Raw genomic sequence first — 18,415 nt, forward strand, 5'->3', positions numbered from 1 at the left:
AAAAGTGAGTGGTCAGTCATGCAACTTCCCTAGCTCTAGCTTCTTGCTCTAAGTGTAGTACAAGTAGACTGGTGTCACCTCCAAAACAGACCTATCCATAACTGAAAAGAACAAAAAAGAGAATGTTTTCACAAAATAATCTAAAGAAGAGTGCAAGGGTGGCCATGGATGGCATGTGTGTGTCAGACCCGTCACATTTTGAAACTGCGATAAGATCTGAGCAGCATCCTCCCAACATTTCTAAATCATCTAAAAAGCGGAGGGTGAATAGTATTGAGGCAGATTTATAAATAGAGGATGTAAATGTTATTAATCTGCAACATGATCATGATGATAATTGTGTATCCAACAATGATGATGACTTTTGTACTGTAAGTGAAAAAGATGGTGATGAATGTCTCCAAGTAAGGCAGCCACCAGTGGTGCCACCTCATGCCCATGATAAGTGCATTGTTATGCCTGGTCAAAAGACCAAAAAAATCCACCTCTTAGGTATGGAACTATTTCTACCCCAACCTAGACCATGTTTATTAAGCCATCTGTGGCCTTTGTGACCCCAAAATAAGGAATGTTAACCATCTAGTCACCTCCTTGCTAATACATAATTTGCAGCATTATCATGCAATCACCCCAAATATTGAAATAACCTGCAATAATCAGTCCAGTAAGAGCTACAGCAGCAAAACCGCCATGCAATCTTCACCAACACCCTCATTTGGCCTAATCAGGAACAGTATTAAGTAGTCCTGTGTCATTGGATCAAATGCAATGCATGTTTCCCAAGAAGAATCTCTGGGTGCTGGGCAGCTGTTGTTGGGGGTAGAGTATTATCTAAGAAGGGGAAACTGAGTAAGCCTACAGTAGTTTTCAATGGAATGGGTATGTAATGCCGGCTGTTGGGATGCCTCCTGTCAGAATACCGTCAGCGGCATTCCAATGGTTGGTATTCTGACAGGTCAGGTAAATATACTTACTCTCCCCCCTTCCCCCCCAACCCTCCGTTTTTGTAGACTAACCCTAACCCGCCCCACCCAGCACCCTAACCCTCCCCATTTGTGCCTAAACCTAAGTTTCCCCCTTCATGCCTAAACCTAACCCTTGCCTTAGTGCGTAACCGTAACCCCCCAGTGGTGCCTAACCCTAACTCACCCCCCTAGGGGTGCCTAACCTCCCCCCCAAAACCTAACCCTAACCCCACTACGCTACCTCAATCTAACCCTTTCGCCCCCAAAGCTAATGCTAAGGGCACCCTGGACTTATCTACTTCGGGCTGGCATCCTTCGGTTTCCCGGCATTTGGCTTAAGAGAAGCGTCAGTATTTCGACGCCTATCTTAAGTCGGTTGTCGGGATTCCGATGTCGATATTGAGGCCCCTAGTCTTTTAACTACATCCCGTTTTCAACATTTAACTGTCAAACAATCATTTGAAAGGGGAAGCAAGTAAGACAGCCATCCTCTTTTAGGATAACAGTAGATAACAAAAGCCATGATAGCACTTGATCTGCATCCAATATGTGTCATAAAAACAATAGGTCTTATGGTGCATACACATGGTCAGACTTCCTAGATCAACGATGAACAATGAACGATTTGACCAATGATTTCATGAACGATGAACGATTTCTGACAGTATTAAAATGAAGTCACAAGAGGATAGAGAGATACTGCACAGAACTAAAGAATAGTAAAGTGAGTTATAAACCAACCTTTTCTCAGTAGCAGATAATTATCTGTTATCTATAATCGTTGGTGGTGCTCCCAAAGCCCATTATGTATACACTCAAGCAATATAGAAAAAAAGTAGGGCTATGGTGTGGGGCACTCTTGTTAATGGATAATTGATTAATTTAATACATAACTTTTATTAGCAACAATATGATAAAATAAAGTACCATATAATTAATTTAAAATCAGATGGTGTAAATCCATCATCAAAATTCATGATAAAATCTAAAGGCGAATTGTAAGTATGTACACAATCAAAACTGGATATATTGGATTGGTAATTTAATTAAGTGTCTATATTGATATTGTCTGGCTTTGTGCAAAAAACCATCCCATAATTTATTTTGCTACAGCATCTGGTATTCCCTGGGAGTCACCTTCCAAGTACTAATCAGGCCAATTACAGTTTAGCTTCCAAGATCAGACGAGATTGGGCAATCATGTAGTGTATGGCTGTAGATGTATAGGGAAAATTGCACAATTACAGCACAGAGCAATATAAATGTAGGACTAATTCTGTCAATAGTCCATTTGTTGGCAAAATATCACAAATCCAAAGAAAGAATGCATAAGCAGACTTCATTTGTATCATGTATCAACATAATATGTCAGAAAAGTGATGGCAAAATAGAGTATACAATAGTTTTGCTAATAAAGCCTCATTAATAAATGAAGAGGCCCAGCATATGTGTAATATAATCGTACAAAGCCACACAAAGAAAGACATATAAGATTGATTATGCAAATTGATGAAAAATAAGTGGTATTGACAATATCCATCAGGCTAGAAGCATTTATTGTATATATCAAATAAATCGGGGTATGTGTCTACTATTTACAAGAATTAATTGATATATCTAGCACAAAGGACACAGCATCCTAACACAGTAGGATTAAGAAAAGCACACCTGTTGATAATTCAATTGGGTAAGCAAGAAGAATCCCATTGAATACTGATGACTGTTAGGCAGATTATCACTTCTATAAATTCCTGCATATACATAAATATACATATATGTAGATCTCCATATAGAGCTAAAGAAATTGTTGTAATGAGAATTAAATTCACTCATACAATGAATAAAATAAAATGATTGTCTCCAGTAATGGGTACAGAGTCCTACATGTAGCGTAAGTCAGTCAACTGAATAAAGATTGAAAACCACAGGTAAAGAAAACCATGGAAAACAAATACCGCTAAGACTCACAAAGGAGACAGTTCTGAAAAGTAAATCACGCCTAATCGGCGATTGCCAGTGTGATAGAAATAACAACAGGGTGCATATATGCAAAAATTATTATATAGAGGATACACACAGTTCTGATATAAACTGCAGATCACTTTTGTGTCCACCAGCTATCATAATAGTATGGTGAGCACACAGCGCTGCAAGATCACACACAATCTAACATATGTACATTAAAACAGGCATTATGACACAGAGATCCTGCTGTGTAATGGTGCAAATACAATACCACTCCCGTATCCAGAAGTCCAGAAAGATCCAACCCATATGCTGGCTGGATATTTGTACAAGGTGTATATATATCTAAGAGGACGCGCGTTTCGCCCGGCTGAGGGCTTGTTCACCTCATCCATGGTGAACAACAGATGGATGAGGTGAACAAGCCCTCAGCCGGGCGAAACGCGCGTCCTCTTAGATATATACACCTTGTACAACTATCCAGCCAGCATATGGGTTGGATCTTTCTGGACTTCTGGATACAGGAGTGGTATTGTATTTGCACCATTACACAGCAGGATCTCTGTGTCATAATTCCTGTTTTAATGTACATATGTTAGATTGTGTGTGATCTTGCAGCGCTGTGTGCTCACCATACTATTATGATAGCTGGTGGACACAAAAGTGATCTGCAGTTTATATCAGAACTGTGTGTATCCTCTATATAATAATTTTTGCATATATGCACCCTGTTGTTATTTCTATCACACTGGCAATCGCCGATTAGGCGTGATTTACTTTTCAGAACTGTCTCCTTTGTGAGTCTTAGCGGTATTTGTTTTCCATGGTTTTCTTTACCTGTGGTTTTCAATCTTTATTCAGTTGACTGACTTACGCTACATGTAGGACTCTGTACCCATTACTGGAGACAATCATTTTATTTTATTCATTGTATGAGTGAATTTAATTCTCATTACAACAATTTCTTTAGCTCTATATGGAGATCTACATATATGTATATTTATGTATATGCAGGAATTTATAGAAGTGATAATCTGCCTAATAGTCATCAGTATTCAATGGGATTCTTCTTGCTTACCCAATTGAATTATCAACAGGTGTGCTTTTCTTAATCCTACTGTGTTAGGATGCTGTGTCCTTTGTGCTAGATATATCAATTAATTCTTGTTAATAGTAGACACATACCCCGATTTATTTGATATATACAATAAATGCTTCTAGCCTGATGGATATTGTCAATACCACTTATTTTTCATCAATTTGCATAATCAATCTTATATGTCTTTCTTTGTGTGGCTTTGTACGATTATATTACACATATGCTGGGCCTCTTCATTTATTAATGAGGCTTTATTAGCAAAACTATTGTATACTCTATTTTGCCAACACTTTTCTGACATATTATGTTGATACATGATACAAATTAAGTCTGCTTGTGCATTCTTTCTTTGGATTTGTGATATTTTGCCAACAAATGGACTATTGACAGAATTAGTCCTACATTTATATTGCTCTGTGCTGTAATTGTGCAATTTTCCCTATACATCTACAGCCATACATTACATGATTGCCCAATCTCGTCTGATCTTGGAAGCTAAACTGTAATTGGCCTGATTAGTACTTGGAAGGTGACTCCCAGGGAATACCAGGTGCTGTAGCAAAATAAATTATGGGATGGTTTTTTGCACAAAGCCAGACAATATCAATATAGACACTTAATTAAATTACCAATCCAATATATCCAGTTTTGATTGTGTACATACTTACAATTCGCCTTTAGATTTTATCATGAATTTTGATGATGGATTTACACCATCTGATTTTAAATTAATTATATGGTACTTTATTTTATCATATTGTTGCTAATAAAAGTTATGTATTAAATTAATCAATTATCCATTAACAAGAGTGCCCCACACCATAGCCCTACTTTTTTTCTATATTGCTTGAGTATTAAAATGAATGCAGACAGATTTCGACAATTTCAAACACCGTCGATGTCAGATATTGTTATCTGACATGCGGGAATGTGCATCGTTGGTCGATGCATGCCCTACATGTCAAAGATATGAACGATTGAACGATTTTTACAATCGTTATCATTCATATCTGATAAGAAATCTGACTGTGTGTATGCACCATTAGAGGTCATGCTACCTAATTCCATCTCAATGAAATTTCTCTCAAACAGCAATCCAAAAGCTATACAGGGAGATCAAAACCAAAGTTATTACTTCCACTGAAATGAATATTGTACCCACTATCCACCTAACTATAGATATGTGGACAAGCGACATTAGTCAAACAAAATATTACACGACCATGACAGTCCACTGGAGAGTTTATCCCCATCAGCAGCATTGCCAGCAGTAGCATCATCATCATCATCCTCCTCATTCTGTCAGCACAGTAGTGCTAGCACACAACACCAACTCATTCACAAGCAAGTTACTTATGATGTTCTTACAACAAGTTCACACTGGTCTGTGTCTTTGTGTAGCCAGAAATATAAAAATTGTAGTGGCCTGAGCCATTAAAATATAACATTCTCTTCTGGATTTCTAATATCTAATAATGGAGCCAACATTGCAATTTTAAATTTTAAACATAATTTCCTCAAAAAAAGCAAGGTCTGTGCAGGAAATGCTCTCCGTGGCCTGTTAAACTTTGTGGCATTTACGGCACTTTGCAGTGGACTGTAGAAAATTACACCATCTACAGACAAACATGACTTGCCATATCATCAGCTAATGCAAGGAGTACAAACTAGGTGGAATTCCACTCTTTATATGGTTGACCGACTGGAGGAACAGCAGAAAGCTATCAATAGCTGCACCTTTAACCATGATATGTCATGTTTTGGGGTTTTCAGATCCTAGTCAGGACCTGTGGACTGGGCTCAGTCATATTGGATTTGTGGTAGTTGTATCAGGAGTCTACTCATGTGTGTGACCCATGTTGTAAATGCCTGGTGCCTTCAGAGAGGTTAGTGAGCCCTGGAAGGCTCCCAGTCTTCCCCTGGAACCAATTGAGTGGAACAACCCCTCAACCTGAATATAGGAATAAAGGGCTGGAACCAGTGTTTGAGAACTCAAGGAACAGAGCAGTGAGTAATACTGGCAATTGGTAGCCCGTCTGGAGCCTATGCCCTCAATAGGAATCTAGATCCAGTACGCAGTCCCCAGCAACCAGGAGAGGGAAGACTGGATGTATTGGGGGCACAGGGATGGCTAGACATGGTGGGGGGTGGCATAGGGCAGGGAAGTCTGGACTAAGGGGGATGCAGATCAGGGAGGGCTGGACTAAAGGACAGTGCAGGACAGGGAGGGCTAGACCCTAATGGGGGGCACAGGGCAGGGAAGTATTGGACCTGGGGGGTGCAGGGCTAGGAAGGCTGAACTGGGGGGGGCAGGGCAGGAAAGGCTGAACCTTAATGGGGGCACAGGGCAGGGAAGACTGTACTAGGAGGGGCACAGGACATGGTCAGGAACTATACCATAATACATGTACCTGGTTGCAGCTGGCAGACTGGCAGCCAGCCAAGCATGGAGAGACAACAGCAGCATTTCAAATATGGCATCGGCAACCATCAAAGGGTGCCTGCTGTGACCGCTCCTGATTGCCTGCTGTTCCATGAGCTCCAATTGGCTCGGGGCCAGCACCATATTTGAATTGCCACTGGCGTGGTTTATACATGGTTGCCTGCTGGTGTGCCAGCTGGCAGCCCAGCACAAATCCACACCACTGCTACCAGTGTATCCTACATGTTACCTTACTACAGCACACTTGAGAATCCTTTAAGTTGTATGCAAGCTACTGAAGTCATTTGAAAGTGTAACAAAGTGAATTCTGAAATTGCCAAACTGATTCAAGTCAGTAAGTTGCTCTTAATTAAACTACTTGAAAAGCTATAAGAGGAAATGATGAAAGCAAGTGATTCTGCAAATGATCTTAGCCTTGTACAGAGGTTCCCAAACTCAGTCCTCAAGGCATTCTAACAGTCCAAGTTAAGGATATCCATGTTTGACCACAGGTGACGTAACTAGTACCTTAGTCAATTTGATTTAACAACTTGTACTCAACCATGGATATCTCTAAAACCTGAACTGTTGGGGTGACTTGAGGACTGTGTTTGGGAACCTCTGGCCTAGTATATAACTGTCTTCTATGTCATGTCTTTTTTCCAAATGACCAAGCTCTTAAGACATGTAAAGAGATCCTTGCAAGAATATTGATGGAACAAGGGCCCCATTTAACAACTAGACATAGTTCAGCGCTTGCTAAAGTGGTTATATCCTCCTTTCAATATTTAAAAAACAGCAGTAGACTGTCACTGTATCACTTATGTCATCCATAGAGGGCAAAAGCGATACGGTCCCCATTGCCATAAATGGGGACCCAACAAAAGTCTTTCCTGCTTCAGTGAAGCCTTCCAGGATTTGCTGTATCCCAGTCAGGTGAAAGTGTCATATGCTCTGTGATGGACTAATATGTCATGCACCACGGTCAGTCTGTAGATGCACAAGATGCCGTAGATGAGGACATTGCTGTACCTCGCCAGAGGGGTAAGTAATGTTGAATACCAAAGGCATTTTCATTAGTATCACTACAAATTCTTTGTTAAATGGGGCCCCAAAAGTCTCAATTGCCAAATAAACTGCTTCAGTTTTTTCTAGTGCTTCTATTACAGGTTGAATCTCCCATATCCAAAATGCTTGGGACAAGAAGTATTTTGGAAATTGGATTTTTCCGTATTTTGGAATATTTGCATACCATAATGAGATATTTTGGGAATGGGACCCAAGTCTAAACATAAAATGTTGTTTTGATTCATATACACTTATACACATAGCATGAAGGTAACTTTAATGCACAAAATTATTAAAAATTTTGTTTAAACAAAATTGGTGTACATACATGTGTTTCATATGCACCTTATACACACAGCCTGAAGATGATGTTATACAATAGCTTTAATTTTGTGCATTAAACAAAGATTGTTTCCACTGAACCATCAAAAAGTAAAGGTGTCACTATCTTAGTCGCGTTCCAAAAAATTCCATATTTCTGAATATTTGGATATGGGAGACTCAACCTGCAGTAGTAGTAGTATTAATAATAATGTCAGGAAAAACTTAATTTTTCACAGATGATTAATTTAAATTTTGTTGTTCTAACATCTTGGCAGGCTTAAATGAAATGTCCAATTTTGACAATGACAACTCTACAATATCTCATTGTGATGCAGTGTCAATTTGTAGAATGGTGAATGAATACTTTTATGCCAATACACAAATTAGCATCTCAGAGTGTCCATTGGAATTTTGGGAGGGAATAAGGAAATTTGGGGCATCTTTTACACACTAGCTATAAAGTACTACAGCTGCCCACCTCTAAGTGTGTACTCTGAAAGAGTGTTTAGCACAGCTGGGAACATTGTGAGTGATCAATGTAGAAGGCTACTACTCAAAAATGTAGAGAAATTATTGTTTATCAAAATAAACTACAAATAGTTTGAAGAACACTATAGTCATTCTTCAAAACATGGGTATGCAAGTCTAAATTCCAGTGGGGATGATCTAATATTGGGAAGATGATCTTCTTGACATGAGCGATGAGGAGGATGATGTCTATGACAATGATGATGAAATTGTCAATGTCAACAGTGACAAAGATGATCACTGAGCCCCAGGCTTCTTATTTTAATTTTAAAGCAATTATAAGATGTTTAACAACAAGTTTTGATGGACTGAAATAAACTTATTTTATAATTCATTTGTGGGAACCCCCCCAAAAGAAAAAAACTGTATATAATCCCTAAAGTGTTCATCCCCTCTGTTGCAGCAGAAGTGTCGGGTAGTTTGTAACTTTTAGAATAACTTCACTTGTCCTTTTCTTAATATCGAAACTGTTGGTGGAGGGCCCAAGGATACATTGAATCAATATTAGTCATTGTATGAGTTTGCTTGTTGGAACTTTGAAGTATACAATTTTCTAAATCGCCATCGTCTGGGCAGTTATCATAGATTCATGTGTCTTCTTGTAATTGAATATTAAATTTTTAAAAATAAATATTAATAATAAAAAGGAAGGTTGCATGATGCTCATATAATGCTCTCCAGAGCCTTGGCTGACAGCACCCTGGCTGATTTGTTATGATGTTAGAATGTAGAAGGTCAAAAACTTGATAGACCACACATGGCTGGAACAAACATGTCAATTGGATTAGAGTAATAAGGGAGAGGAGGCTGCAAACTGGTTGTCATATTATGAATTGGCCATATAGGGCTCAATTCTGTTAGGGAACCAGGCTAGTTATCAGTGGACAAATTATTATAATTATTGTTAATCTGGGTTGCCATCTCCAGAAGGGTGTTTACTAACAGACATAGACTACCTATTAGTTCTGGCATGGCCACTTCCTGAGCTCCAGAGCTCAACTCTCTGGAGGGAATCCAAAGAGGTGGGAGCCCCTGTTCCACCACCTGACACTCTTCTCTCTCCATTTCATCTAATATCAATTAAAATTGTAATCAGTGGAATCAAGCTCCTCTTTCTGTATGCTGCCCACCCCTTTTGGACAGGAAGTCTAAGATGGATAGGTTGGAGGAAGAAGGCCTAGCAATAGATGGGTATAGTCATCATCAAGGCCTGGCCCCTTAATGGGTGTAGTCTGGGGGTATTGGTTGATTGGTTGGCATGCTGGCATCTGAATAACAAAAGCCTCCATATTTTCTGTCCTCACAATTCCATATTTCAGTTTGGGGCCGGCTTTATTCCTAACTGTACTGCAAACACTGAATCAGTGTTTCAGATAAGATCTATGAATTGCTATACAGAATCTGGACAGGTGAGTCCTCTGCATGGAAAAATCTTTAATAATTCCTAACAGAGGTGGTTGTTATAGCCAGATATTTTTAAGACTATAGTTTGCTATAAAGCAAATCAAAGCTACAATTAATTCTTTCCACACTGCAGAACATGATGGAGGTACTGTATCCCTTGAAGTTCAGCACCCAGCGAATCTTATTTCATATTCTCTGTGGTCATATTTTCATGCCCTGCAGTCTTGGCAACCATTTTAAACTTCTTTCTTGTTGTGCCATGTAGTCTGGACCATCATTTTAATATTCTCAATCATCATGAATGTATAGAAGGGGCCCATAACAATCTGCTTCTACCTATCATGTTTTATAGAATAATCTTGATAAATGCTACCTCAAAGTTTTTATTAGATTGAACTATAAGTGATTCAATTGGCATTGCCCACAAGTTATGTAAAGGATGCAGTACTATTCCCACTACCACAGCATCCTCACACATCTCTGAGGCCTCTATCTATTCTTGATGCAGTCTTTTCAACATCTTAAGTATCTACCTTCTAACCCAAGTTCTTATTTTCTTACTGAAGTGAACCTTCAAAATTATTATATTTGCAGGACCTGTCTATCATTCCAGTGCTATCGCCACTGGTTCAATTACTGGAGATCGCCTTTAGAAAGTTAGACTGTTCGACTTGATTGCCTATGTAAACCTAAAACTAAGTTGTTGACTATTATCAAAAATCACTTTTTAAAGTTATTTGCTGTGCACAATTGATCAATATGATTTGGATAAGATTAACTAGAAATTCAAATTTGTCTTATATCAATTTAAAAAAATTAAATAATAGAAATGATTGACTAGTTGTTAGTTAGATTGCAAACATATTCACATCAACTGATAATAGTTGTGTCTCTAAATGCCTTTCTGCCATCTCATCCTTAATGTTCAAGTGCTTCATGAAACAAATTGACTGAACTTAATGTTTTCATCCTTTCCAGGTTCCCTGCACCCCCCTCTTTCTGTTGACATCACCTTCTCTTCTGTAATCTGTGTCAGCTACCTCATTGTCATCCTAGATACTTCCCTTCTCTACCAACATTCAGACCATCTCTCAGTCCTGCCGCTTCCACTCCATAACATCTCTAGTATTTGTCCTTTCCTCATGCCAGATGCCATTCACACATCCTCTCCCATTTGTACTACTGTAATCATTCTGGTCTCCTTTTATGATGCATCTCTCTTCTACAATCTATCCATAATGCTGCTGCTTATCTTATCTTTCTCTCTCTCTCGCCATATGGCATATGCCGAACTCCTCTGCAACCTCCTTCAATGGCTACCAATCCTCCTCAGAATTCAGTTCAGACTACGGTACTCACCATTACTTATAAAGACATTAATCACTGCTCCCCAACCTATACCTTCAAACTCCTCCCCACACTCCCTAATGCCCTTTCTGCACCTCTGACTGAAAGAAATCTTAGAGGCGGACACTGGAGGAAATGACCAGAGTGGAGGGTTAAGGTGGCAATGTGCTCCACCACTCTGGTAAGCAATCCCTCACCAAGTCCAACTCTTTTCCACTCTTCTTAGCTTTAAAATCTCCATTACACACCCATTCTTTCCCTTCTCCTTCCCACCTTGTATCATTCACAGTTCACCAGCCAACTGATTAAATTCTACAAGGGTAGTAGGAGTAAATACTGCAGCAGAGCCCTCTTCCTTCGTGATCTTCCCTCATACTATCTTTACCATAAATGCTTATTGTACTTTGTCTCCTCTGACTCTGATACTGTCTACTCACCAATACGATGGCTACAGGATTGAGAGCTGTAGTGCCTTCACCTGCAACTCACCATTGCCTGTTGAGTCTAGCTACAGTCAGTTGTCCTACCATCACCTGATCAATCATTGTGCTAATTAGACTGCAGTCTAGAACAACAGGCCATGGTGGGTGCCAACTCCCTGTATCTTTCAGGTTGCAGACATCTACAACATGCAGAGGAGCTGGAAGGAGCAAACACAAGTGACCAAGACTACATAGCTTATCTGCGAGCTCGTAGGACCGGATGGATGCCTGTTGTAAGTCAGTTCACTTACTATAAGTATTTGTTTTAAAAATCTTGGTGTAGGAGGGTGACCTAGCCTGTGTTCAGATGACAACCTAGAGGTGATCGTAGTATTACTGGTCACTTATGTGTTTTCATATATGTAGCTGTGTTACAGTGTAACTATGACATTGTCACTCCTTGTCTATGTTTATTTTGCTTTGTATGTACTTATTTATTCACTGTTGTGCATTGTTTTTATTAGAGATGACGGGTTCGGATCTCAGTGTTCCGAACCCACTCAAATTTTGAGATCTGAGGCGAGAACCGAACATGCATTCAGTTCTCCCGTTGGCCCCGGATCTCAAACTGAGGCAAAACCATAGAGACGAAATTGATTCACTTCACCAGGATCCAAGAGTCGTCAATCTATTGAATTCTGAAAAATATATTTTGGCTACCATTCTGGATCCTATGTATATAAGGGACTATGCGGCGGCCGCCATTTCACTCCAGCTGTGGAGACTGAACAGGGAGGGAGGATAGTGTAGGGCTGGGAGAGGTAGTACTACTTACCTGTGCTGGTGCTGTGCTGTGCTGTCTGCTGTGTCCTGGGCTGGTGCACTGCTGTGTCCATCTGGGCTGGTGCTGTTGCTAATCCATCTGGTCTGGTGTTGTGCTGTCTGCTGCATCCATCTGGGCTGGTGCTGATCCATCTGGGCTGGTGCTGTGCTGCCTGCTGCATCCACCTGGGCCCAAGTTCTGGACCTGAAAAAAAAAAAAATATATTGTCTTTTTATTTTTTTTCTGTGTGTGCGTGTTAGGCTTAGCCGCATATGATACAGCAATGCAACCTATTGCTGCCCGACTCCAGACGTCATCAATCTGTGCTCTGGGCCCAAGTTCTGGACCACCCCAAAAAAATAGTGTCTTTTGTCAATTTATTTTCTGTGTGTGTATGCGTGTTAGACTTAGCCGCACAAGATACAGGAGCAACGCAAGTTGCAACCTAGTGCTGCCCGACTCCAGTCATCAATATGTGCTCTTGGGCCAAGGTCTGAACCCAAAAAAAAACAAAGAAAAAAATAGACAAAAGACACTATTTTTTTTTTTTTTCGGGTCCAGAACTCGGGCCCAGAGCACAGATTGATGATGACTGGAGTTGGGCAGCACTAGGTTGCATTGCTGTATCTTGTGCAGCTAAGCCTAACACACACACACATAGAAAAAAATAGACAAAAGACACTATTTTTTTTTTATGTGTGTGTGCGTGTTAGGTGCTTGTGACACTGCTTCAAGACCACAGAAAATATGAAAGGCTGTCACATGACAGGAGAGCAAGGCCAAGAACCACATGTTGTAGCTGCTGCCAGCAGTCATCATGATAATGCCAGTCCATCAACTTCCTTGTCCTCTATGAAGACCCATGCCCCAGGGCTTAAGTCACACCATGGGTATGTGGGTATGGTAAAGCTATTTTTACTGTTGTAAAGAAAAAAAAATCGAAAGGCAAGTTACCTTTAGATAAAAAAAAAAATTGGCAATATGCCATTCAATACACGAAGTGGCAAGGAAAGGATTAGGCCTTGTCCTTTATGTTGACTGCTGGTTTTGATAGCCCTTCTGCTTGTAGGAGTAGTGGTGGTGGTACCATTAAATAATTGAAAGTTGTTAAGAAGAGTAAGACAGCTCCGGAAAAACCAACTGTGTGCCCTGAGAATTCGAAATCACAAATCCTCGAGGAGAGTGCACGTGTGTCCGCGGTTGCCATGTGTGAGCCAGACCTAAATACTAGTCTACTGGAGGATCCTCCAAGTTCCAATATTTGTGTGCCCCCTGTAAATGTGGGGAAGGGCAGTCAACATCTTGCAGACATAGTCAGTGAGGATGCTTCTGTGGAATTGCACATGGAGGAGGAGTATATTTTGGTAGTTGAAGGCGCTAAGGATGATGAGGATGTTGATAATGAAGATGTTAGTGATGAGGATGTTGATGCCGAGGATGTCCTTTGTGTAAGTAAGGCAACATCTGTTGTCCATGGATTGAAAAAGCCAAAGCCCATTGTTGCCATGCCAGGGCAAAAGACAAAAAAATCCACTTCTCGCGTGTGGAATTATTTCAACCCCAATCCAGACAACAGTTGTCAAGCCATATGTAACCATTGCCAAACAAGAGTGAGTAGAGGGAGTGACCTAAACCACCTAGGAACCTCCTCCTTGTTACATCACTTGGAGCGCATTCATCAAATATCAAAGTGTATGTCGCCAAGTTCCAAAACTCAAAATGTAATAAGTCCAGTGTCACCTACCTGCTCCCTCTCTGTGGGATCCAAGTGCCTTCGTTCTCCACCACCAACACCTGCATCATTAACATCCTCATTTGTCATCAGGAGTAGTCCTGCTGCATACAATGTTGTTATTCGAATCATGATTGACTCCTCTCCTATCTGTGATTCCTCAGAAGGATCCTTGATGACTATGCCTGTTGCTGCTCCTGTTGCTGTGAGTGGATCTTCATCCCAGAAGGGGACCAGGAGGAAGACTACTTGTAGTGTATCCTCCAAAAAACAATTTACTGTCAAACAATCGTTTGCAAGGGCAAACAAGTATGACAGCAATCACCCAGTTGCACAGCAGATTACTGATGCCATAACAGCTATTCTGGTGTTAGATGTGCCTTCAGTATCTGCCATTACTGCAGTGTGTTTTCAACAGTTAATTGAGGTCCTCTGTCCCCGCTACCAGATCCCTTCAAGATTCCACTTCGCTAGAACAGCAATTCCAAGTCTGTACAAGGACATTAAAAAAAAACCTTATTGATGTCCTCAGAAATGCCATCGTACTCACTATCCACTTGACCACTGATATGCAGACAAGTGGGACAGAGCAAACTAAGGATTACATGACTGTGACAGCCCACTGGGTAGGTGTATTGCCTACAACAGCAACAGCAGCAACATCTACCAAAAGACAGTGAAACCAGTTATACAAAGAGTAGCCTGCCTCTGTATCAGCTAAGAGGCATATCGCTGAGAGCCTCTTAGAAAAACTCAGGGAAATCATTGCTAAATGGCTTACCCCACTTGGATTCTCCTCGGGATTAGTGATTTTGGACAATGCCACCATTATTGTGAGAGCACTACATGTGGGCGAATTCCAACACGTCCCATGTTTTGCTCACACAATTAATTTGGTGGTACAACATTTTTTAAAAAATGACAGGGGCATGCAGGAGATGCTCTCGGTGACCTGCAAAATATCCAGACATTTTAGACATTTGGCAACCGCTTGTTGAAGATTGCATGAACAGCAGGTACTGTTAAATTTGCCCTGCCATCAGCTGAAGCATGAGGTAGTAACTCGGTGGAATTCTACCCTCTATATGCTTCAGCGGATGGAGGAACAGCAAAAGGCCATCCAGGGCTATACAACGGCCTATGACATAGGCCGTGGAGGGGAAATGCACCTTACTCAAGCGCAGTGAAGAATAATTTTGATGTTGTGGAAGGTCTCAAACCCTTTGAACTTGCCACACATGAAGTTAGTTCAGACACTGCTAGCTGGTCATTCCCCTCATCAGACTTTTGCAAAAACAGCTGGAGAAACTGAAGGAGGAACTGAAATGGAGCAATTGCGCAAGGTATGTCAGACTGGTGGATCAAGCCCTTGATTCACTTCACCAGGATCCAAGAGTCGTCAATCTATTGAATTCTGAAAAATATATTTTGGCTACCATTCTGGATCCTAGGTTTAAGTACTACCTTGTGATTTTTTTCCAACAGACCGAAATCTAAAACTATGCAAAGAGCTGTTGGTAAAAAAAATTGTCAGCTGCAGCCACACGTGAAGAGCCATCATCTCCTCCTTCAGTTTCTGCAGCTGCCAGGAAAATACTAGATTTTCCTTACAGAATGCCTGCTGGTCATGCAGATTGTTCACCAAAAAATTACATCTGGTCAGGCCTGAGAGAACTGCCTACTAGTGACATGTCTTCTACCATGACTATGTGTGATACGGTCTCCATTCACAGAATGGTGGAGGACTATTTCAGAGATAACATCCTAATAGGCATGTCAGACAGTCCCTTTCAGTACTGGCAGGAAAAGAGGCAATTTGAAGTCCCATACACAAACTGGCTTTGCATTACTTAAGTTGCCCACCCTCCAGTGTGTATTCCGAAAGAGTTTTCAGTGCAGCTGGCAACCTTGTCAGTGATCGGTGTAGGAGGTTACTTCCTCAAAATGTGGAAAAGATGATGTTCATTAAAATTAATTACAAATTCCACGGGGAAGACATCTACCAACAATTACATCACATCGCCTATGGTGGATTCCAGCCGGGACAAATTAATATTGTGTGAAGAAGAGGATGTACACACTGATGTGGATGACGAGGATGATGACAACTTGTAATGTAAAGCCAGTTTGTGGATGGGATCATTTTCATTTCCATGTCCAATGCACACTGGCAGCTTGTTTTGTGGGGGTCCAAACAAACCAATCATTTCAGCCACAATTGGAAGTCCTTGTCACTGAAATGATTGGTTTGTTAAACTGTGAATGTCCTGTTTTGTATACAACATAAGGGAGGGCCCAAGGACTATTCTATCTTGCACCTTTTTCCTTTCCATTATGTGCTGGTTGGGGCACTGCTGCCTGACATTTTAAATTAATGTTATGGTTGGTTTAGGAACCAATGATTTGTTTTTAAATTAATTTATTAGCAATTTTACAGCCAGGGGCTGCACCAATTAATTTATTTTTATGGCACATTGGAGGAAGACGAATGCTAATACTATTGCTGGTTAAGGACTAACAATACCTTTTGATAAAACCCCTGCGAGAGGGGAGAAGTGCATCAAGGGAACTATCAGTATCTGCAGAACTTCTGGGATTTAACAAAACCTAATTCATTGGATTACTCCATCTAGCCACTGCATCTCATCCACAACAAGCTCATCCACCTCACACGTGGTTGGTCAGCTGCTGGCGCTGCTGTCCAGGTCCTCCGCTGGTTATTATACCAAGTGGCAACTGAAGGTGTGGAGCCAGCATCGGGGAGTTATCAGACGGGCCGCTCGTTGCTGGAGGATGACCGCGCTCAATTTGTGTTCTATCAGCTAACACAGCACGTGGACTTGTCAGCGAGCTACCAATTACCGGAGGCTCACTACGCCGTTTTCATTGCCCACTCCATAATCACAGGAGGTGCATTACCCCATATAACCAACTAAGGGTTAATTGCAAGCCAGGAATTCTGGACATCCTTGCTATTTCCACCATAGGAGAGTGGTGAGTGACATTGCTATCAAGTTCCATTTGTCGGATATCACCCCTTGGACAAGGGGAAAGGTTAACATTACACCATTGCATATATGGTGTGTTTATATAACCTAATTCTTAAGACTACTTTTATCGGTGGGACTATTTTTGGATACTTATTTTAATACAATATCCAGTGCACTGATTGTTACATTTTGCCAATTGATTTAATATTGTGTCTATTATCCTAGGAACTGCAGTTCTATATTTTATGTCATTTTTATGTATTATGTTGCTAATAAATTGTGACTAACAGCTCTGAAGTACTACTCAATTAGTGGTTATAAGCAGAGACATTTCCGTTTTGTTAATTTATTTTTATTATTAATTATTAAGCCCGGGGCTGTACCAATGAATTGTTTTTTAATTTATTAATATAAATTTTACAGCCAGGGGCTGCACCAATGAATTGTTTTTTAATTAATTTATTATCAATATTACAGCCAGGGGCTGCACCAACTATCGACTATCAATTCTTCAATCCTCAAGGATATCCCAACCATCATCTTTGCACAGTCCTCAACTTAATAATATCAATCAGTTTGCTGGATGCAACCTTTTGGCCCTTTAACTAGATGAAAAAAATCAATATTGTGAGCTGTGAGGTGGTCAAAATTGACTGGAAATTAGTGGAAATAAATGTTATTGAGGTTATTAATACTGTATATAAAGGAAAAGGTTTTACCGAGCGCTGTGGTATAAAAAATGAAACCTATATGCAGCTCACCTGAGGGGTGGCTAGCCCCTAATTCAGACTAAAGAAAAGGAAAATGGGAAAAGAGAGCGCAATAAGAATTCATATATATTTATTGAAATAGTATTCTTTGGTTGATAGTATAACAAAATATAAACCCATTAAACAAACATAAATACACATTAATTGCGCAATTATAATAAAAACATTTTTTGTGTTATGGAAATCACCTTGATTTTGTGTAACCGAATGATATAGGAACAGCAGCAATTGTTATTATTTTGGATTGTATCAATCGTTCCAAAATATTATATACTTGGACTTGAATCCTCACACCAATGTTTTTATGTTGAGTCACAGAAAGTTCCAATGTAATATGCACTATGGCTGGTGTCCTATTAGAGTTGTGGATTCGATCACACATAGGAAAAAAATTGTTCAATTTCCAAATGCAAACATGGAATGGGAAATGCAGATCATAAACCAGTGTTAATGGACTGATGTCCTTGTATTTATACACTTGAGAGTATATCCTGAATAGATCAATTGAAAGCGGGGGTTGACTCAGATGAGCATGTTGCCCTTGGTATTAAATAAT

The 18,415-nt window shown here is 40.2% G+C and overlaps 1 pseudogene; it reads left to right on the top strand.

The window, feature by feature from the left end:
* The first annotated feature begins 4,474 nt into the window (after window positions 1-4,474).
* Window positions 4,475-4,591, top strand: LOC148543018 (5S ribosomal RNA; annotated as a pseudogene).
* Window positions 4,592-18,415: the final 13,824 nt, after the last annotated feature.

This window comes from Taudactylus pleione, unplaced genomic scaffold, assembly GCF_031769625.1.
Source record: "Taudactylus pleione unplaced genomic scaffold, aTauple2 ptg000006l, whole genome shotgun sequence".
In the NCBI taxonomy this organism is placed as follows: domain Eukaryota; kingdom Metazoa; phylum Chordata; class Amphibia; order Anura; family Myobatrachidae; genus Taudactylus; species Taudactylus pleione.